Genomic DNA, 20,158 nt, shown 5'->3' on the forward strand with positions numbered 1-20,158 from the left:
CACCCTTTTTTTCCTCTTGACTCGCTACCTCCGCCGGGTGCCGCAACCTTCCAGAGTTACCCCACCTGCAGGCCTTGAAGCCTCGGACTCTCCTCCCCAGCCACACCCGAGCTAGGCACCTCCATCCCACTCAACAAGCGCCTGTGATCGCCACCATCTTTGTAAAGGCTGGCGGGGTGGTACCGTGGAGCCATCGCCGGTGCTGGGCTCGGGTGCTTCGTGACCTGTGGCAGAATGGCGGCTGCGGAGCTCGGGTTGCCCGGGGCGCTGGGCTCGGCTGGGCCATGTCAGTGCAGGTGTTCCCGGAGGCCCCGGGGCCTAGCCTTCTCCAACTGCCGGCAGCGCAACTCTCAACACTGGCAGAGGGGAGAGGATCTGCTGGCTCCCCCCCTCCCTTTCCCCCCCCTTCCCCCCTCCTTCCCCCACACCCCCTTCCCCCCACACCCCCTTCCCACCCCCCTTTCCCCCCCACACCCCCTTCCCAACCCCCCCTTTCCCCCCTCCCACCGCCCCCTTCCCCCTTGCCCCCCCACACCCCCCTTCCCACCCCTCCCACACACCCCCTCCCCCCCACCCCCCCTTCCCCCTCCCCCCTTCCCCCCTCCCCCCTCTTCCCTTCCCCCTTCCCTTTCCCCCCTTTCCCTTCCCCCCTTTCCCTTCCCCCTCCTATCCCCCTTCCCCCCTTCCGCCCCACCCCTTTCCCCCCCACCCCTTTCCCCCACCCCTTTCCCCTTTCTCTCCTTCCCTCTCTCTCTCCTTCACTCTCTGTCTCTCTCTCTCCTTGTCTCTGTCTCTCTCTCTCCCTCTCTCTCTCTGTCTCTCTCTCCCTCTCTCTCTGTCTCTCTCTCATTCCCTCTCTCTCCTTCACTCTCTGTCTCTCTCTCCATCTCTCAACACTGGCAGAGGGGAGAGGGGAGAGGGTCTGCTGGCTCCGCCCTCCCTTCCCCCCTTCCCCCCTCCTTCCCCCACATCCCCTTCCCCCCACACCCCCTTCCCACCCCCCTTTCCCCCCACACCCCCTTCCCACCCCCTTTCCCCCCCTCCCACACACCCCCTTCCCTCCCAAACCCCCCCTTCCCACCCCCCACCACACCCCCCCTTCCCCCCTCCTTCCCCCCTTCCCTTCCCCCCTTCCCCCCTCCCCTCCCCTCCCCCCTCCCCCCTTCACCCCCCTCCTCCCCCTTCCCCCTTCACCCCCTTCCCCCATTCTCCCTCTTCCCCCTCCCCCCTCCCCTCCCCCACCCCTTTCCCCCCACCACTTCCCCCCACCCCTTTCCTCCCCACCCCTTTCCCCCCACCCCTTTCCCATTTCTCTCCTTCTCTCTCTCTCTCCTTCCCTCTCTGTCTCTCTCTCCTTCCCTCTGTCTCTGTCTCTCTCTCCCACTCTCTCTCTGTCTCTCTTTTCCTCTCTCTCTGTCTCTCTCTCTTCCCCCAGTCTCTCTCTCTCTCTCTCCCCCCCAGTCTCTATCTCTCTCTCTCCCCCCCAGTCTCTCTCTCTCTCCCCCCAGTCTCTCTCTCTCTCCCCCCCAGTCTCTCTCTCTCCCCCCCGTCTCTCTCTACTCCCCCCAGTCTCTTTCTCTCTCTCTTCCAACTCTCTCTCTCTCTCTTCCAACAACAACATGCCCTCAAAAAACCCTCGGCACCGCCGGGCACTCCAGCTAGTGTATAATAAACTGGTCCATCCGTCTGTCTGTCTGTCTGTCTGTCCGCTATACACTCAAAAGTTATAGAGCGTACCTACACATATGTTATATCAAAAGAAAGCTTATGATTAGCGGAGTCTCCTAGGCATATTTAATTTTTGGTCAGACAAAAATTGTTTGGACAGCATACAAAAAACGTTCAAACATCCGCTCATTAGCGTTTGACCAATCCTACCGCTCATTAGCGTTGAGTGACGTGATGGTTGACCAATCCTATGGGGTAGGCGGGGCCTAATCCTTCAAACTGCTGTTAGTGCGGGAGCGGGAGCTGAGCGGCGGCCATTAAACACCTGCCGGGCCTCAAGCTAATAAAATGGTAATGGAGGTGAGGAAATTGTTGATTCATTAGTATTGACACATCAACCACTGGAGGCAATGCCAGAAACGATGCAGATGGGGATTAAATGATATGAAATATAGATTTCCAGCAAAAAAAAGTTGGTTTTAACAGAAAAAAAAATCCATTTGCAAAGGAGTGCATGATACACTAAGTTCGCGTTTAACGTTTTATGAGGCATTTTAAGATAACGGATCCCCAGCTGAACCCTGTAGGTAAGCTCTTTTTCTGTTTGCAGCCGCAGGCCGGGGACTCGGGCTTTCCCCCCCTCGGCCCTGTCCCGGGGCTCGGCTCGATTTGCGGCCGTGCGCCGGGGACTCGGGCTTTGCCCCCCTCGGCAGTGGATGACCTGCCTGCAGGCCTGAGGCCTCGAAGCCTCGGCCTCTCCTCGCCAGCCACGCTCGAGCTAGGCACCGCCCGTCCCGCTGGGCTCGATTCCAAACCAGCGGCCTGTGATCACCGCCATCTTGGTAAAGGCTGGCGGGGTGGGACGGAGCTGAGCGGAGCCATTGTCACCATCTTGGTAAAGGCTGGCGGGACGGAGCCGAGCGGAGCCATTGCCGCCATCTTGGTAGAGGCTGGCGGGGCGGGACGGAGCCCAGCGGAACCAACGCCGCCATCTTGGTGAAGGCTGGCGGGGCGGGACGGAGCCGAGCGGAAGCTGGTGTCACCCGGGGCGACGTCGTCGGCTGGAAGGGACATCACGCACACACGGGACAGGCACAGGGTGTGCGTGCAGCAGGCGACACACCCTGTCACCAAGAATGAGACCAGCCCAAGGCAGTGCCGCACAAGAGGGCGCCTGACCAAGCACACCAAGTTTGTCAGAGATCTGATCCGTGAGGTATGTGGTTTTGCCCCCTATGAAAGGCGTGCAATGGAATTGCTGAAGGTCTCTAAAGACAAGCGTGCACACTCAAATTCATCAAAAAGCGAGTTGGTACCCACATCCGTGCCAAGAGGAAGAGAGAAGAACTCAGCAATGTGCTGGCAGCAATGAGAAAGGCAGCTGCAAAGAAAGATTAATCTGTACAAATTTGCTACCATTAAAGTTATTTCAAAGTTAAAATAAATAAATAAATAAATTAGACATGGGACAGTAATAGCTGATAATCCTGTGTGCAAATAGAGGGGAATGCAATTGATCAAACAGATGGACAGATCCTTTTCTATATATATATAAATAAAGATAAAAATTATTTCTACTTTTCATAACAACATGCCCTCAAAAAACCCTCGGCACCGCCGGGCACTCCAGCTAGTCTGTATATAAATTGAGCAAAGAAAGCTCACGTTCTGTATTTTGTTAACGTTATTCAACTGGAAACATTGTAAAATAGAAAATTGATGTAATTAGTTTTGTTGGGAAAGAGGGATGTTACATAGTTATGTTGGGACTACATTGTACAAGTGTACTAACACTCAAATCAAGTGTAGCAGCACTACGATGCTGGGAAAGTAGTGCGCAGGCGCCGCACAGGACTGGAAAATATCACCCCGCACCATGCGGCAGGCAGCCATTACAACACAAATAAAACAGTAGTTATAATTACAAACTACCGAGTCCAGAGTCGTCTTTACAAAGCACTACGAGCGCTAGAAGACATAACACACTGCTGAACCGGAACATCCACACTTTTAATTCGGATTCAACAATTCGGAACAAGGAGCAGAAACCGTGGCTGGTTTCTCTCCCCGCCCACCTGACTCAGCTTTACTGAGACCAATTACAGTACTTCCTACTCCCAGCTGTGCTGGCATTAGATTTGGCTGGTGGTAGCACAGGTTGGGGATTCCATTTCCATTGTGAACACTTTATTTGAAACTGGCTGCAGACAGGAAACAATGGGGCCTTCAAAGTGCAAACCTTTCTGTACTGTTAGCTGTGATTACCCTCCCACCCCTCCTCAGTGTTCAGCTGGTAGCTATTACATGTTTTGTGGTACTGAGCCAGAACGACCAGGACAGTTCGATCACCAGCTGCTGGGACAAGGGTGGAAGCAGTCCATCTGGCTTCAGCACCCCAAAGGCAAGGGAGGGGAAATCATCTGCTGGAAAGACCACTTGTGTGGATGTTGGGCGACGATAGGCTTGTACCCAGCTGCAGTGACCTGCCTGAAAGACTATCAACAGTCACTGCCTCCCCTTTCTCCATCCTTGTCCCCTCCATACCTCTTCCCCACCCTGGTACTGTTACTGCTGCTCATCTCTTGCCCAGCCCTCTCTAAACTCATTTACAAAGTGACACCCACCTCCTGCTCCCTTGTCCCCCCCCCAATCAGTTCCTGATTAATTAACTATCTCCTCTTACTCCAATGTTTAGTGACATGATGGAGGGCTCCCTTCTGCCATGCCCAGACCACCACAACCTGTGACCATGACCTGTGACCGTGCCATGGTGTGTTGTCCATTCTTACCCTCTTCAACCTCCCTGTTTTGTTTGACATGACCAACCACTCCCTCCTTCACCACCTCTTCTCCATGGTCCACTTCCAGCGGACCACACTTGCTTGGTTTCATTCAGTCCTACCTATCCTGACATAGTCAGCACACACTTAGTAATAGTTCCCTCTCCTGCTTCCACCCAGCCACCTCTGCCAAGGTACAGTCCTTGGCCCCTTCCATGTCCTCATTTACAAGTTGCCTTTCGGAGGCGTTATCTGCAAGCACAAGCCAGGTACCAACTTTCCCTCTCCATCACCACCCTCAATTAACTCGTGGGGCTCGATTTTGCCATTGGGGCGGGCGGGGGGCATATCAGGTGTTTTTTGAATCCTCAACCTGACTCCAGTGGGATGTGGGAAAGAAGTGCGATTTCCCCCTAATTGGGCACTTGATTCCCAGCGTGTGGGAACCCCTGGCCCAATTAGTCTTTCCATCCTGAAAGTTGCCTCCGATGATGTCATCAATCTGCTGGATTTAAAGCCTGCAAGCAGCCTTGCTTCTTCTGGAGACTGCAAACATTATGCCCTTTGCTGTGATCGCTTCATTCGGCAACTATGTCCACCAGTAGAACAAGGTGTACTCCAAGGTTCGATGACGCCGCCCTGCATGCTCTGGTAGAGGGAGCAAGAGCAAATAAGGAGGTACTCTTCCCTTCCTCAGGGAGGAAGAAGCCTCCCCAGCAGACTAAAGCTGTGGCCCAGGAGGTCAACTCTATGCCTATGTGCCGCAGAACCTGGTTGCCATGCAGGAAGAGGTTTCATGACCTTCTCCGTACAGGAAAAGTGAGTATGACTTTCCCATCACCCTCAATCTGATCCCCATCACCTCTCCTTACCAGCACTCAGCTTTGCCAACCTCTTCCTCCACATCCCACTTGACCCTTACATCCCTGCACCCTTACCCATTCCCTCTCTCTCTATGGTCACATTCACCTAACTATTCGACTATGCAGCCTTCACACTCGCTATCACTGTGATACAATGACAACAACTTACAACACAGAGGGAGGGCCCTTGGTCTCCTTCTAAGCATCTATGCTATGGAACCTCTACACTCACTCCCTCATTCTCACTCAAAATCCACTTGTGTCCCCCATTGCAGGAAAAGAGAGCTCACAATAAGAGGGAAAGAGCCATGACAGGAGGAGGGCCACCCTCAGTAGCCCAGCTCAACACCTGGGAGGAGGCGGCCCTGGAAATTTCCAGGATTGAGGACGATTCCCAAGTGGGGGACGGACAGGCGGGCGCATCACTGCAGGCTGGTGACAGAATAGTTTTCCATCTCTCTGATTGACATTGCATGAGTCGCTGATAATGATTCTGAAGCTCTAACAGATGGACTTATGATCATCTGCAATATGCGATGTGCATGTAACCTTGGCAACACATCTCTGACTCTTTCCTTTACTCCCCCACAGGACCATCGAAAGCCCCCATCCCCACGATCCAGGAGGAAGAGCCTGAGCCTCCAGACTCCTCAGAGGAAGCTGCAACCTCTGAGGGTGCAGCATCAGCAGAATTCAGCGCACCCAGCACCAGCGCAGACACTCACACCTCGGTGGGACCTTTGGGACATAGAGTAGTGTTGTCATCTGGTGTATCACAGCTCACAAGTGAGCATCAGCAGATGGTGGAGACAGGGACAGCAGTGGAGAGTCCTCGTTGGGGGGCGCAGGACTCTGCCAGCTCGGCTCCGCTGCATGTCGACCCTCTGCCTCTGGGTCCATCCATAAGATCAGAGGTGATGGAACTCCAGGAACAGGTGCAGGAGTCTCTAGCAGGTTTTGTCTCCAGGGTCGCTGTGAGTGTGGAGCGAATGGAAGAGTCCATAGCGAACATGAGCAAAGCCTTTGTGGAGCCATTGGCGCATGAACGCATCACCACGTAAAGGATGGCAACCTCCGTGGAAACTATTGCTATCTCTGTGGTAAAGCTGGCTATGGTAGAGGAGAGGATGGCTACGGTAGAGGAGAGGATGGCTACATCCATGGAGGAGCTTAGTTGCCAGGGTATTGAAAACATGGTCATTGTTCAGAATAGACTGACATCTCTTCAGGAGCGATGGTCAGCTATTGAGCAAACAAACCACACCTTCATGCAAATCCTCGGGATTAGGACTTCCAGTACAGAAACGGGTCCTCATGGCCCCCCTGAAGTGCAGCAAGGTGCTGTCAAGACACTTGCTAGCTCTGAAGTGGGGCTGACCCATGAGAGGGAGGTTGGTGGTAGACATCAAGGAAGTGGGGGTTCCTCTCCAAGCGCTCACACTTCTATGCCACTGCAGTGCCCTCGGTCAGAGCCCCACCGGAGTCCTCACCCAACTGAGATCAGCGTCTCAACCACTGCACAGCCGCAGGAGCAGCAGACTGTTGACGAGCCCTCACAGGCTCGCCACCCCAGAGGACGCCTGCCAAAGGTGTCAAGACAGGAGCAGCAAGAAAGTGAGGAAGGGGCCTCCATATCTGCTGAAGCCACAGGGGAAGCACTACGTAGTGTTATGTTCATAAATAAATAGACGTTTTCATTATGAACAGCTAGCTTGAGCTAGTCATTTATTTAGCCATGTGGACTAGTGTACAGGCATCCATCTTGACTACTGCCTTGTGGGTAGCCCCCTACTAAACATACAGCACCACCTAGTGTACCATTCTAGAATGACATGTTACTGATCATTACATCCCCCTTCCTTAGAGGTTAAACAAATTCAGTATCAATCAATCATAACGACATAAATATCTTCACAACAGTCAACACATTTTCAAAGCTTCACTTTATGAACTCTAAGCTTTTCATTCTTTTATTATAGTTTTCTTTGTACTCAAAGATTAAGTCTATCAGGCTTTTTTACTTCATGTGTGGATCTTCTCAGCACAGGTAAGTCTGATGTGTTTGCATGAGAGCCTGTATGTGTGTTTGTGTTAGATTGTTCTGGTGGTGAGTGACAAGATTCAGTTGCGGCATTGTCATCGATTTGCTCTTGGATAGTTTCTTGTGTTTTCAGGAGGGAATGGCGGTTCCTCCTGAGAATCTGTCCTTCCTCAGTTCTAACAGTGTATGACCTTGTTCCTACTTCTTCAAGAACTGTCGCTTTCCTGTTCCATGCGTCTGGATCCTCAATCCTGACAACATCATCCCTTGTCAATGGTTTCAGAGTTTTGGATGACTTGTCATAGTGTGATTTCTGTTTCAGCTTTAACAGTTGAAGTCTCTGTCTCAGTTCCTTACTCTGCTTTTCTTTTGCACAGCAGGGTAGCGTTGTGCGCAACTTGCGACCCATTAGGAGTTCAGCAGGTGAAGAACCAGAGTCTAAAGGGGAGGCTCGGTAGCTCAGCAGGGCAAGATAAGGATCAGACTTGCTTTCTGTTGCTTTCTTCAGTAGCTGTTTGAGAACTTGAACACCTTTCTCTGCCTTACCATTCGACTGAGCATACAGAGGACTGGATGTGATGTGTTGAAAGTCATAATGTGCTGCAAACTGTTGCCACTCCTTACAGTTGAAGCACGGATCATTGTCGCTAATGGCAATCCTGGGAATTCCATGTCTGGTGGAGATGGATTTAACATGCATTATGACACTGCTTGCTGATATGCTTGAGAGCAGCGCCATCTCAGGATAGTTAGAATAGTAGTCAATCACTATTAGATAGTCTTTACCATTCAAATGAAAGAGGTCCATACCAACCTTTTGCCATGGTGCTGTTGGCAAGTCAGCTGCTATCATTGGTTCCTTTGCTTGTTTGTTTTGGTGTTTCTGACATGTCTCACATTTGCCTATCATGTTCTCAATGTCCTTACTTATCCCAGGCCAATAAACAGTGTCTCTTGCTCTCCTTTTGCATTTTTCAATTCCGAGGTGTCCCTCATGAATCCTTTCGAGCATGTCTCGACGTAGAACCTGTGGAATGACTATTCTGTTCTGTTTTAGTAATAGTCCACTTGCGACACTCAACTCTGACCTGATGTGATAGTACTTTGGACAGGAACCTTTTGGCCAACCATGATGAATGTTCTCTATTACTGTTTGTAACACTGTATCTTTTACTGTTTCTTCTGCTATCTGCTTTGATTTTGTGTCTGACACGGGCAGCGCAGCAGTGACCATACTCACATGAACATCCACGTCTTCCTCAGTAGAGCTCACATGACTCATTGTGGGTGCTCGGGATAGTGCATCTGCTAACACTATGTGTTTGCCTGGTGTGTAGATCAGTTCAAAGTCATATCTTTGCAGCTTCATCATGAGTCGTTGAATCCTTGGAGACATCTCATTCAGGTTTTTTTTAATGATGGCAACCAGTGGGCAGTGGTCTGTCTCAACTGTGAAGGTGAGAAGTCCATATATGTAGCCATGGAACTTTTCTAGTCCAACTACCAAGCCTAGACATTCCTTTTCAATCTGGGCGTATCGACACTCAGAATCAGTCATAGACCTGGAGGCATAGGCAACAGGCTTCCAGTCTTCACCCTCTGCTTGTAGTAAGACCGCGCCTAGGCCATCTTTTGATGCATCTGTTGACACTTTGATTCTCTTTGTTGGGTCAAAGAAGGTGAGTACAGGTGTGGTTGTCAGCACTGTTTTGAGTTTCATCCACTCTTGTTCATGTCTTTCTGTCCATGTGAACTCATTTGTTTTATGTGCAGGTCTCGCAGACAGGCTGTCTTGGCTGACAAGTTAGGAATGAACTTTCCAATGATGTTTATCATCCCCATGATGCGTAGCACTCCTTTTTTGTCAGTTGGTCGGGGCATGTTGAGTATGGTGTTTACTTTTTCGATATCTGGCTCTATTCCTTTGCCAGATAGATTATCTCCTAGGAAAGTGACTTCCTGGATGCCAAACTGACACTTAGCTTTGTTGAGCTTCAGTCCATTCCGGCGTATGCTCTTTAGCACTTTATTCAGTCTCTCATTGTGTTCTTTCAGTGTGGAGCCCCAGATGATGATGTCATCAACATAGACCCAAACTCCTGCCAGACCTTCAATTATGTGTTCCATCGCTCTATGAAAGATTTCAGATGCAGATATTATCCTGAAAGGCATTCTGAGGAAACAACACCTGCCAAATGGTGTGTTGAAGGTACAGTATTTGGTGCTCTCTTCATCCAGTTTTAGTTGCCAAAATCCTTGTGAGGCATCGAGCTTTGTGAAGTATCTGGCACCTGACATTTCACTGGTGATTTCTTCTCGCTTGGGAATCTGGTAGTGTTCATGTTTTATGTTTGCATTTAAGTCCTTTGGATCCAAGCATACTCTTAAATCATTGTTCTTTTTCTTTACACATACCATAAAATTAACCCAGTCTGTTGGCTCTTTGACTTTCCGGATGACTCCTAGGCCTAGAAATTGAGTTTGCGCTGTGCCGGGGCTTAACGCCGGAAATTTAGTGCCGGTGCTAAGTCGCGCTGTGCGCGCCAAAAATTCAGTAGCGCCGCGCCCAAACGGCTGCCGGCGCTACTGAAGGCTGTTTGCGCCTGAAAACTGGCGCTACGCGCCGCATTGCGGCGCTATTCCGGCGCTGCGGCGCCCGATGCGGTGCGGCAGGCTCGGGAAGTGCAGGCCTCCTCCTTCAGTTAAGGAGGAGCTGCCTGCACCCGCCCGCTGGCCGGTTAAATCGCCACAAAAATGAGCCCGGCACCTCGGGGAAGTGCCGGGCTCGCAGCCGAGAAGCACCTGTTCCGCGGGGGGGGGGGTGGGGGAGTCCGGGGAGGGAGGTGCGGGCAGGCGGCCGGTGGGAAAGCGGCCGGCCGCCGCTCCACCTTTATGCGCCGGCGCAAAGTCGTGTAAGACTCTGTTGCCAGAGTCTTAGTTGCGGCTGCCACGGGCGAGGCGGCCGCAACTGAATTTCGGCGCTGGGGCCCGTCACCACGGCAACCGGGACGCTGCGCACACCGATGACGTCATCGGTGCTGGCGCAGCGCTACCGGTGTAACGCCGATGTTGGGCCCTAGTCAATTTCAAAACCGGCTGTAAGTCCAGCGCAATGCCCTCTAGCGCCGCAAAATGGGTGCTAAGCCCACTCAATTTCTAGGCCCTAGTGTGGTCATTCTGTCCAGTTCTTTCTTGAGCCAGTCACGCAGTGGTGCTGGAGCTCTCCGTGGAGCATGTACCACTGGCTGAGCATTCTCCTTTAGCTGGATCTTGTAAGTGAATGTTAGAACTCCAAATCCTTTGAACACATCCTGGAAATTACTCACTACAGAATCCACTGAGTCATCTGGTCTGTTTATGGCACAGTTTAAATGGTAGACTCTCTTCACCAGTTCTAAGTGCTCACAAGCTTTGTCACCTAGTAGTGAATCAAGTCCTTCAGCCACAACAGAAAACATGAGATGATGCTCTTTGTCTTTGACTGTCACTTTAAGTCTGCATACACCTAAGCTATCTATTTTCTGTCCATTATAGTTCTTCAGTAGTACTGACTTTTTCTGTATTTTGGGCTTTTCTTTCATATTTTTAATGTCACTCATACTGATTAAGTTTGCTTTTGCCCCAGTGTCTAGTTTCAATGTAACTAATGCTCCATTTACCTGCAGTGGCATTATCCATTTGTCCTCTTTTACTGCATTAACTTTTTGTTCAGCATTGTCCATTCCTGAGGGCTGCACATTTTCTGTATCCTTTTCAATTTTGTCACATGACACCATTCCTACAAAAGATTTCTCACTTAAATCAGTGCCCTCAATCACATTGACTTGTTGCCCTTTCTTTGTTTTTACTTTTGCAAAGCATTGTTTGGCAAAGTGATTCTTTCCATTACATTTTGTGCACATTTTTCCAAACGCTGGGCATTGTCTTGACTGGTGCTGGTACCCACAGCGTTTACAATTTAAAATTCCACCCTCCGATTGCTTTGCATTTCTGTTCTGCCCACGTTTCTTCCCCTTGTAGGACACAGCACCAACAGCAGCACTGTCATTCACTACAGTCACATTTTTATTAATTTCACTGAAAGCCTTTGCGTGCTGTTGAGCTAGCTCACTGGCATGGCATTTTTTCACAGCATCCTCCAATGTTACTTTGGTTTCTCTCAACAAATGTTCCCTAACTTTTTTATCATGAATACCAAACACAATCTGGTCACGAATTATGGATGATTTCAGTTCAGAGAAATTACATGTCTGTGCTTTCAGTTTCAGATCGGTCACAAAGCTATCAAAAGTCTCATTTTGCTGCTGTGTCTGTGAACGGAACACGTACCTCTCATAGGTCTCGTTCTTTTTGGGAGAACAATGTGTATCAAACTTCTTTAGCACATCGTCCATTTTTTCTCTGTCCTCCTCTTGATCAAATACAAACGTATTAAATACCTCTATCGCCTGCGGGCCTGCAACTGTGAGCAGCAATGCTATTTTCCTTACGTCTGGCATCGTACCGAACCCGATGGCGGCAATGTAGAGTTCGAATTGTTGTTTGAAAGTCCGCCAAGTGCAGTCGACATTCCCCGTGAGTTTCAAACCCTCCGGTGGCTTCAAATTCTCCATGTCACATTTCGCAATATTCAGCAGATATTACCACTTATGGTACCATGTTATGTTCATAAATAAATAGACGTTTTCATTATGAACAGCTAGCTTGAGCTAGTCATTTATTCAGCCATGTGGACTAGTGTACAGGCATCCATCTTGACTACTGCCTTGTGGGTAGCCCCCTACTAAACATACAGCTCCACCTAGTGTACCATTCTAGAATGACATGTTACTGATCATTACACGTAGGAGCACACATAAGAGGAAGATACTGCACAAGTATTCACAAGGGTAGTCACTTGGGTGTAATGTTATCTTAAATTTTGAAAAGCCATCAGTTGGTACTGTCATTAAAAATTCTAATGGCAAACTGTTGCAGTTGTGGCGTGTGTCATTTCGCTAATGGGACTTCCACATTGAGGGCTTAGGATGACTTGCAATTGTCAGTATGGTGGCCAGAGTGATAGGAATCCGCAGGTTCACAGAATCACAGAAACCCCACAGTGCAGATAGAGGCCATTTCGGCCCATCGAGCCTGCACTGACACATATCCCACCTGATCCCCGTAACCCCCACACCAACACATATCCCACCCTATCCCCGTAAACCAACGTATTTAATCCCCCTAACACTAAGGGTCAATTTATCATAGCCAATCAACCTAACCTGCACATCTTTGGACTGTGGGAGGAAACCGGAGCACCCGGAGAAAACCCACGCAAACACGGGGAGAATGTGCAAACTCCACACAGACAGTCACCCGAGGCCGGATTCGAACCCGGGTCCCTGGCGCTGTGAGGCAACAGTGCTAACCACTATGCCACGGTTCTTGGCCATTGTCGATGGTCTGATAAGAAGGTGCGAGGCAAAAGTGTTTGATTGTGCAGGCTAAGCAAATCTGGCCAAGATGAGTGCGTGCCTTGCATCCCAGGCAGCAATGTGCTCGCATGCTGCTGCCGCTGGTTGACACGCCTCTGCAAGCTGTTCATTGTAGCTCTCCTCCACCTCCTCCTCATCTGAGGAGGCTATGTGATGAGCCACTTGTTCCTCAGGCATCTGCAAGCCACGATGCTGTGACGTGTTGTGAAGTGCACAACAAACCACAACCATTCTGGAGACCCTGGCTGCTGAGTACTGCAGGGCGCCACCTGATCTATCAAGGCATCTGAAGCGCATCTTCAGCAAGCCGATGGTTTGCTCGATTATGGACCTGGTGGAAATGTGGCTGGAGTTGTAGCGTTGCTCAGCTTCGGTGAATGGGCTCCTCAATGGCGTCATTAGCCACGTCTTCAGGGGACAGCCCTTGTCTCCAAGTAGCCTTCCAAAAAGTTGGTCTGGCGGACTGAAGAGCGGAGGCACACTAGACTGGCGCAGGATGAAGGAGTCATGGCAACTGCCAGCGTACTTGGCACAAACATGCAAAATTTCCTTCTTGTGGTCACACACCAGCTGTACGTTGAGGGATTGGAAGCCCTTGTGGTTGACAAAAATACCTGGATTGTGATGGGGTGTCTTAAGGGCCACATATGTGCAGTCAACGATGCCCTGCACCCTTGGAAAGCCTGCCAGATTGTCGAACCCAACCGCATGCGCAGTTACACTGGCTTGATCCTTGGAGAAATTGATGTAATTGTGAGTGATGGCAAAGAGGGCATCGCTTACCTGCGTGATGCAAGTATGTGCGGCTACCTGGGAGACGCCGCTGATGTCTGCTGCTGATCCCTGGAATGAGCCTGAAGCAAAAAAGTTGAGTGCGGTGGTGACTTTGACGGCCACTGGTAAGGGATGTCCACCTGCTCCTCTGGGCTCCAGGTCTTGCTGCAGCATTGCGCAGATGTCACCCACTACCTGTCGTGAAAGTCGGAGCCTCCTTTGGCACTGCTGCTCAGTCATGTTGAGGTAGCTGATCCTCTGTCTGTAGACCCTGTTTTGGGGGTATCTCCTACGCCGACGGGCTTCTATGCACTGGCCCCTTCTGGCCTGTGCAGCTTCAGGTGTGTGAGCAGCAGCTTGGAGCTCCTGCTGTTGCTCCTACAGTTGGTGCTGCTGTTCGTCAGGGTTCTGCTTCTGCCGCGGCTGGTCTTCGTCCGAATCTGATATCCAGGAGGCAAGGAAATAAATGGTTCCCATTCTTCTGGCATATACCTCATTGAGGAAGCACTCATTCAAGATGGGGAGAGGGGTTTCCCAGGAAGTCACACTGGAGATGGGTGTCAGGCTCCAAACTTCCACAACAATGAGTATGCCTGCTAAAAGTTCCCCCAGACCTGAGACAACAAAGTTCTGCCACCTGCAAATGATGATTGGTGAAAACTCTTTTTTAATGGTGGAGCTGCAGCTGTTAGTAAGCGATCCACTTGTGATGCCGCCAGGATTAACTGGCGTGTTCCAGAGGAGGTGTGCAGCATGTGGGGAAAGTGTTAAAATCAGAAAGGCCTCTCAAAATGGGATTATAAAGGCAATTAAGTGGTTGTTAAGGGCCTTAAGAACCTATCCCGCCTCTTGGAGACGGGATGGAAACGGGGTCAGAAAACTCGTATGTGGGAAAATTGTTCGGAGGCGGGCTGGAGGAGGGATCAGCGCCGCCTGCCATTTTTTGCGATTTTACCACCTCACACGCCTCCAAACCCGCATCCTCGGGCCTGGCAAAATCGAGCTCATGGTGTCAGTCTACCTACTGTCAAGTCGTGGATGAAGCAGAACTTCCTCCAGTTGAACTAGGGCTACGAACTCTGGTTGGATGTGTTCCATGAGGTTTCATCACATGACCTCCACCGCCCCCACATTCCTGCCATTTATCGCCCGACATGCCTATCCTCGTGGTGCTCCACCTTCCCACTCCATGTGGAAAGTGAGCAGATTCTTTGTTACACGATTGGGTGAATCTTGACTGTTAGTGAAACAGCGTTTTTCACATCTCCATTATTTTTCATTGTAATAAACAAAAGTGTTCGAAGAAAATATTAAAGAAGCACCATTTTTTTAATGCTCATGCAGTTTTTCTCCTGTGTTGCTTACAGTGGTGTCCTGGTGATTAATCTTTAATTCCTGAAGACTTCAGGACAATGCTTGAGGGTTGGTAATGCTAAGTAGACCACTACAAAAATCAAATTCGCCTTATTTAGCTCTCGACAATTATTCTCCACCCTTGACTCCAGCACCATCCCCACCCTGGCTGCTCACTCCTGCTGAACCAGATGTTACATGATCTAGGTGTCCTGCTTGCCCCGAAGCTGAGCTTCAAAACCGATAGCTATCTTGTGGCGTGACCACTCATACTGCAACCTTCTCCATCTCAGCCAATACCTCATTCCTCACCTGAGTCATCCGCAGCAGAACTCGTGTGACCTCACCCTCCGGTGAACTGGCACCTGCAGCTGGAAATAGCAGAGGTCCTGATCATCATTTTTCAATCCTCTCTGGCTTCAGGTGTGGTGCCGGGGGTCTGGAGGACTGCTAATGTGGTACCCTGATTTAAAAAGGGAGAAAAGGATAGACTGAGTCATTACAGGCCAGTCAGCCTAACCTCGGTGGTGTGAAACTTATTGGAAAGAATTCTGAAGGACAGGATAAACCTTCATTTAGAAGGACACGGATTAATCAAGGATAGTCAGCATGGATTTGTTAAGGGTAGGTCGTGTCTGACAAACTTGATTGAATTTTCTGAGGAGGTAACAAGGAGGGTAGATGAGGGTAGTGCATTTGATGTAGTTTATAAAGACTTTAGCAAGGCTTTTGATAAGGTTCCACATGGCAGACTGGTCACGAAGTTAAAAGCCCATGGGATCCAGGGCAAAGTGTCAAGTTGGATTCAAAACTGGCTCGGAGACAGGAAGCAGAGGGTAATGGTTGATGGGTGTTTTTGTGACTGGAAGGCTGTTTCCAGTGGGGTTCCGCAGGGCTCAGTACTAGGTCCCTTGCTTTTTGTGGTATATATCAATGATCTAGACTTGAATATAGGGGGTATAGAAACATAGAAGATAGGAGCAGGAGTAGGCCATTCGGCCCCTCGAGCCTGCTCCACCATTCAATGCGATCATGGCTGATCATCCAAATTCAGTACCCTGTCCCTGCTTTCTCCCCATATCCCTTGATCCCTTTAGCCTTAAGAAATATATCCAACTCCTTCTTGAATATATTTAATGAATTGGCCTCTACTGCCTTCTGTGGTAGAGAATTACAGAGGTTCACCACTCTCTGGGTGAAGAAATTCCTCCTCATCTCTGTCCTAAATGGCTTACCCGTTATCCTTAGACTGTGACCCCTGGTTCTGGACTCTCCCGCCATCGGGAACATCCTTCCTGCATCTAGTTTGTCTAGTCCTGTTAGAATTTTATTAGTTTCAATGAGATCCCCTCTCAATATTCTAAACTCCAGCGAGTACAAGCCCAATCGACCCAATCTCTCCTCATACATCATTCCTGCCATCCCAGGTATCAGCCTGGTGAATCTTCGCTGCACTCCTTCTATGGCAAGAACACCCTTCCTCAGATAAGGCGACCAAAATTGCACACAATACTCAAGATGTGGTCTCACCAAGGCCCTGTACAACTGCAGCAAGACATCCTTGTTCCTGTACTCAAACCTGTAATGTATGTACCTTTAAGGGGAGAACTACTTTTTACAGCCCCTGTATACTGTAGTACCGGCAGTGACCACACCTGTATATAAACCCTGAGTAGTGGTCTGTATAGGTAGTTCTAGAGTAACCCTCATTCAGTAAACACCTGTTGAATCGTTCCCTGCAGTCTGTTGTCTGATTTTTGAAGGACACAACATTAAGAAACACGGATCTAACAGTGGCGATGAGCAAGATCGAACCTACCTGCAACTCTGCATCACCTCCCAGGGATTCGCTCCTGGAGAACAGTGGAAGAAGGTCGAGTCCAGAAGCACGGGCGTCGACCACGGGCTACCGCCCAGTCATCCAACGGAGATTTGAGCATCGCAGGGGAGGCTGTTGAGAGCCAGGCTTGGCTTTCCAGTCACGGTGGTCCAGTGAAACGGGCTGGCAACAGGTACTGCGCAGACCCTTCCCGGACAGCTGCGGGCTAGAGCCCGACCGAGCGGCACAGAAAAAGGCCGAGCAGCGTCACAGAATCACAGAAATCACAGAATCACAGAAACCCCACAGTGCAGATAGAGGCCATTTCGGCCCACCGAGCCTGCACCGACACATATCCCACCCGATCCCCGTAACCCCTACACCAACACATATCCCACCCTATCCCCGTAACCCCACGTATTTAATCCCCCTAACACTAAGGGTCAATTTATCATAGCCAATCAACCTAACCCGCACATCTTTGGACTGTGGGAGGAAACCGGAGCACCCAGAGGAAACCCACGCAAACACGGGGAGAATGTGCAAACTCCACACAGACAGTCACCCGAGGCCGGATTCGAACCTGGGTCCCTGGCGCTGTGAGGCAACAGTGCTAACTACTATGCCACCATGCTGCCCCGTCGACGGGGGAGAGAGAGAGGGCAGAGCGCACAGGGCGCAGCCGGTGTTCAGGACCGAGCGGCATCAATGGGGGAGAGAGAGCAGAGTGCAGCCGGTGTTCAAGGGCCGAGCAGCGTCAATGCGGAAGAGAGGCGCACAGGAAAACGCGAGGCGCTGCCATTGCCACGAGGACCGCTGAGAGCGGCGTTGGCAGCAGTGCGGGAGACGCCATTTTAAGCCGCAGTGGGGAAGAAAGGAAAGCGTGGGAGACGCCATTTTAAGCCAGTCTAACCACACCCAAAAATGCCGAAGAGTGGCAGCATCACAGCGTTCAACAATGAAGTCGAAGATTGGACGACATATGTCGAACGCATAGAAGTATACTGCAAGGCGAATGAAGTGCCAGATGACAAGAAAGAGCTGGTATTGTTGAATTCAGTGGGTGCAAAAACGTATGGCTTACTACGAAACCTAGTAACCCCAGAGAAGCCAGTAGAAAAGGATTTTGAAAACATAGTGTCAATCCTACAGGACCACTTAAACCCCACACCGCTGCTGATAGCAGAAAGATTTAAGTTTCACAATAGGAACCAGCATAAAGATGAAAGTAATGCTGAGTATTTAACGGAACTGCGCAAGCTATCGAAACACTGCCAGTTTGGAACGGGACTAGCAGATACTTTAAGGGACAAGTTTGTGTGTGGGCTTCAAAGTGAAGGAACCCAGAAACGGCTTCTATCAGAAAAGGATCTTACGCTGGACAAGGCTTTCAGCATTGCAGCATCACACGAAGCAGCCGCACGGGGCGCTGCAGAGATACAATGGAGACCGCAAGAATATGGCACAAATGAAATGTCATACGGAACAGTGAAGTGCTATCGCTGCGGCAGAACAACACACGACCATAATGATTGCTGGTTCAAGGACAAAGTGTGCAGACAGTGTGGAAAAGTAGGACACATAGCAAGAGTCTGCAGGTCAGGAAAGAAAACCAGCAGCAAGAAATCTCCACAGGAGAAGTACAAGAAGGTACATAAGGTGACGGAGAGTAGTTCAGAAGAACAGAAAAGTGATACAGACTCCGGAAGCAAGGAGCTGGGTTGTCTGAAACTACATAATGTGATCAAAACGGAGGATCACCAAACTATCTGGGTCACGCTCAAGATAGCAGGAGCCTAAGTGAAAATGGAATTGGACACAGGATCAGCCCTAACAATCATAAACCGAAGGGACTACAAGCAGCTATTCTCACATATACCCTTGAAAGATACAAAGATTGTCTTGAAGATGTACACGGGGCAAAAAGTCTACCCCAAAGGAAAAATAAGGGTGAACGTTATATATAATGGCAAGGAAACACCAAAAATGGACCTATATGTATTGCCAGATGGAGGACCACCACTACTAGGACGTGAATGGATCCGGAAGATACAGCTAGATTGGCATTCCATACAAGCACTGACTGTAGAGGCCAAAAAGGATGACGACGTCACTCCTGGACGACTGTCAAAAATGCTAACTGACGCACAAGAAGTGTTCCAGCAGGGACTCGGAACACTAAAAGGCATAACAGCGATGATCAAAATAGAGGAAAATGCAAGCCCAAAGTTTTTTAAGGCGAGACCGGTACCTTATGCGATCCGCCCAGCCGTCGGAGCAGAGCTGGAGAGTCTGGAACATTCAGGTGTACTGTCCAAGGTAGACTGGAGCGAGTGGGCTACACCCATCGTCCCTGTGATGAAAAAGTCATTGAGCAGCACACCTGGGGAACCAAGGAAGGTTTGCATCTGTGGGGACTTTAAGGTAACAGTGAACCCAGTCCTTCACACCGTACAATATCCACTTCTGCGGATTGAAGATATTTTCGCCTCGCTATCTGGAGGGAAACGCTTCACTAAGATTGATCTGGCCCAGGCGTATCTGCAAATGGAGGGAGAAGAAGTATCAAAAAAATACCTCACAATCAACACCCATAAAGGTCTCTACCAATACAACCGGCTGGTATTCGGGGTAGCATCAGCTCCGGCTATTTGGCAGAGGGCAATGGAACAAGTCCTGCAAGGGATCCCAGGGACCCAGTGTTATTTGGACGAAATCCTGGTCACAGGCGAAAATGACAGTGATCACCTTGCCAAACTGGAGCAGCTGCTCACTAGATTGCAGGAATATGGGCTCCGAGCTAACCACCCCAAATGCGAGTTTTTTAGAAAACAGATCTCATATTGTGGCCACGTTATCGATAAAAAGGGGCTACATAAGTCCCCAGAGAAGATTGAGGCAGTAGTCAAGGCTCCAGCACCGGAAAATGTGTCACAACTGAGGTCGTTCCTTGGGCTGGTAAACTACTACCATAATTTCTTGCCAAATTTGTCTACAATACTACACCCACTGAACACCCTACTGCAAACTGGGGTGCCATGGAAGTGGAGTGACGAATGTAGATGAGCTTTCCAGAAGAGCAAAACACTAATCACATCGAAAGAGGTATTGGCCCATTACAACCCGGCATTACCAATTCGGTTGGCATGTGATGCGCCACCCTACGGCATTGGAGCTGTGCTATCGCACAAATTCTTGGACGGCTCAGAGAGGCCAATATCCTTTGTGTCACGATCACTAACCTCAGCCAAGCGTAACTATGCCCAGATTGACAGGGAGGCCCTCAGCCTAGTGTGGGGAGTGAAAAAGTTCAATCACTATCTGCACGGGCAGAAGTTCACCTTGCTGACTGACCACCAACCACTTGTCTCCATCTTTAATCC

At 50.0% G+C, this 20,158-nt stretch overlaps 1 pseudogene; it reads left to right on the forward strand.

Moving 5' to 3' along the window:
• Positions 1–3,127, forward strand: part of LOC147121631 (large ribosomal subunit protein eL36 pseudogene) — a 3,831-nt pseudogene extending 704 nt beyond the window's left edge.
• Positions 3,128–20,158: the final 17,031 nt, after the last annotated feature.

Source organism: Somniosus microcephalus, chromosome 3 (assembly GCF_052327205.1).
Source record: "Somniosus microcephalus isolate GS21.2 chromosome 3, FLI_Smic_1.0, whole genome shotgun sequence".
In the NCBI taxonomy this organism is placed as follows: Eukaryota; Metazoa; Chordata; class Chondrichthyes; order Squaliformes; family Somniosidae; genus Somniosus; species Somniosus microcephalus.